Raw genomic sequence first — 3,573 nt, 5'->3', positions numbered from 1 at the left:
GGATGACCTGCAAGCCCAGGAACAGACAAGAAGGGAACCTTGTGTTCCCTGCTAACCGATTCCTTCACGGGTGTACATCTACACCCAAGAGTTTTGTTTTACACCTTTTGAAGAATTTGTACAGACTCTGATCGGAAATGTCAACAAATATTACCAAAGAAAGTATTTTTTTTTTAACTCAGAGAATCTATTTTTTTGGCGCTAAATCTCCTAAATAAGTAAACCAAAGGGGCTGTTATTTTGATGCTCTACAGGGAAGATGGGTTTCTTCCCAGCCCTGTTGGTTTTTTAAACCTGAAAGGGAAGTGCTTTTGACATATCACTGCATTCTAAAGCGTGCGACTAAGAAACCTGAAGCTACAACTGGTACCAACAGAGTTGAATAAACATGGTTAAAATGGAATTTCCTTGGTCACATCGCTGAAGCTAGAGGGCGTATGGCTGGTGTCAGCAAGGCTCATGTTCAACCTGACATTTCTGTTACCCTTCCTCAGTGTCTCTCGCTGTATTAGAGTTTGTGTTTTACTTAAAATTATTTTTCTGTATTTTTATATAGAATAGCTGAGTGTGTTAAATTATATTTGTGCTGAAAAACTATTTTTATAGCTACCAAAATCTTCCTGTATTAAGAGAAAACAATGTAGTTCCTTTGCTTGATGTATTTTGCAGTGAAACACTTTAGTTTTTCCTTGCTGCAGAGCCTAGATTTGCCATTAATATTAGCAAGTAAACCATGTTATTTCTCTCTGCTTCCGTCCTTTGTGTTATGCTTTTTTTAAATTGCTGACTACCATTTTTGTCTGAGGGGTTATAAGACACATAATGGGTTATGAGTGAGGTGTATGTATAGCGGCTCCAAACTTTAATAAATAGTATCAATCTCACAGGGAAATTTGGAGTAACACGTTGCTCTATTTGTTAAATTTTTTAATTATAATATTTAAATTATTAAATAATTAATAATTTAAATTATTTTAAATTTAAATTAAAAGGAGTTGACTTTCAGACCTAATAAAAACCCCTCTTTAATTTTTCTGGAAACACCAACTGGGTTCCCTGGCTTGCAACAGCCATCCCCTTTCACCTTTTTCTCTGTCTTTACCACGCATAGGTCCTATATAAACTACTCTAATGTTAGCACTAACATCTGCTGTGTGTAACCAATGTGGCCCTGACATTCTAAGGGCCCTCACCTGTGTGGGCAGATTGAAAAGACTGTCCCTAATTACAGTTAGGGACACAACAGGTCACTAAAATGTCTCTAAGCTATTTTCACCACAAAGTAATGCAGGAGACCAATCGTTCATGGGTGGAAGGATTGGGGATGGATGGATGGATGGATGGATGGATGGATGGATGGATGGATGGACGGACAGATGGGTGGATGGAGAGATGTGTGTATGTTGACAAAAAGCGCTTAACGTTTTCATTTGGGGAAGGGTCCAGTCAGGGTCTCATGTAGTCTAGGACGGCTCTAGAACCCCTGCTCCTAATTCCCACGGGCCATGATTGCAGACAGGCTACCAAACCCACGCAGTGAAAAGATGCTTCTGACATGTGAAAAATATCACTGAACACATTTCTTTTTTTCGTTCTATCCCTCTCTTACTTCTTTCCTCCCTCCTTCCCTCTCCCTGCCCACATTTCTCTTTTTAAGTAAGGGTTTGTGTAGTGTTCTGTGATATGGAACTCCTATGTAGACCACACTACCCTCCAGCTTGTGGTAATCCTCCTGCCTCTGCCTCCAGGCTAAGGGATTACAGGTGAGTAGCACTATGCTTGATCCTTTCTGGTGTTTTGTTTGTTTTTTCTTGGTCAGACTTGTTCACATACATACATGCAGTCTAAACCAACAGGAAATTGTTTCTATATTTTTTCCCTCTCCTTTGGGGACAATTTGGGTGATTTCTTTCTCAACTTGAAATTTCAAGAGGCAGTCAAAAGAAAGATTCAGCAGCTCATACTTTTGTGCTAGGCTGTGATTTCAGAACAAAAATAAAGATCTGTCTGATGGGGTGGGGGCTCTTATTTTCTACCTCGTTCAGACGCTGACAGTCTCTGGGGAGTTCACAGTTCCAATAAGTGATACAGGAGCTTAATGTTCTTAAACGTATGAATGTGCTTTCTGCCAAACCGTGGTCCCTGGCCCCATTCTCTGGGAGAATAAAGTAGTAAAGGTTTTTAAAGAAATCCCAAAGATCACTTGTAAGTTATAACTAGTTATTTTTCAATGACCCCAAATTCAAGATATTCCAATCTTGAAGTTATCTGTCTCATAGAATTGTAAGTGCCCTATGTTGTGCCCTGGTAAGATGGGTCCAGATCAAAAGATGCTGAAGGCCTTAGATAATTAGTTTAGTACAAGTTTGACATACACAAGGCAAGCATTACAGAAAAGAAATATGCGGAAAAGGAATGGAATTGTGTATTCTTGTGATTAACCTGCCTATAAATAGATGTATAGTTCTTATTGCTAAAATTAAATAGTATTTGGGAAGGGCAGGCCAGGGCCGGCCGAGCGGAAATGGGTCTCCGTGAGATGGTGGAGTCTTGCTTGAGCTGGTCTCCTTAGTGGCTGGTGGAGGAGGTAGATGTCCTTGCTCTAGCGCATCGACTGTGGTGTTTGCCTGATCACACCAACTCCAAAACTTGGAAATATTGGACATCTAATTGACTCCAGGTTGTAAGCCACAGGTGAGTACTCAGTGGGCATGAGAGATTGAGAACATTCCACCTCCCGACAAACCTTGGTGTATATCACTTCCTTTTCTGTGGACTGAAGCCAGAGAGCACAATGAGTACAGCGACCTTAGAGAAATCCTCAAGAAAGCAGCGTGGTGGAATGGTAAGTTCTAGACAAACCCAGAAGCGAACTCGGGAAACAACTTCAACCCCTGAGATTTCCTTGGAAACAGAAGCCACAGAACTCGTGAAACTGCTGGTGATGAAATCGTGGGCCTCACCTGTGAATCCCTAGAGCCTGTGGTTGTGGACCTCACTCACAATGACTCTGTTGTGATTGGTGAAGAAAGGAGATGGCCAGGAAGAAATGGGAGGACAGCTGTGTGGTGAGCAGTGATGATGAGGAACTGTCTAGGGACATAGATGTGTAGTGACTACCCACACTTCTTGAAGCACCAAGGACGAAGGACTCAGGCCCGCGGGTACTGTCAGTTGTTCAATCTGCGTGGATGGATACTCTGAGATTGTGCAGAATGGGCACCTCATGGTTTCTACAGAATGTGGCCACGTCTTATGTAGCCAGTGCCTCCGTGATTCCCTTAAGAATGCTAACACTTGCCCAACTTGTAGGAAAAGGATCAACTATAAGTGGTACCACCCCATTTATATATGAAATGTTCAGAACTGCTCAGGATAGACCAAAGGACAGACAGCCAGGCTGGGCTTTCTGCATGGTATCTACCTCTGGTTTCCTGAGTTCAAAAAGACTTTTAAAAAAAATCGATGTCTGATGTAAACTGCTCTTTTGTTTTTCAACCCCTTAGATCCTTTTGTTTTCTCCAGTTTGATGCTATGTAACAGGATCCAGGGATGCTATGTAACAGGATCCGG

At 41.7% G+C, this 3,573-nt stretch overlaps 1 pseudogene; it reads left to right on the top strand.

Annotated features, from left to right (window-relative positions):
• The first annotated feature begins 2,794 nt into the window (after positions 1–2,794).
• On the top strand, positions 2,795–3,355 carry LOC130865831 (E3 ubiquitin-protein ligase RNF4-like; annotated as a pseudogene).
• Positions 3,356–3,573: the final 218 nt, after the last annotated feature.

Source organism: Chionomys nivalis, chromosome 24, assembly GCF_950005125.1.
Source record: "Chionomys nivalis chromosome 24, mChiNiv1.1, whole genome shotgun sequence".
Taxonomy (NCBI): Eukaryota; Metazoa; Chordata; class Mammalia; order Rodentia; family Cricetidae; genus Chionomys; species Chionomys nivalis.
This window is presented reverse-complemented; position numbering and strand designations above follow the sequence as displayed.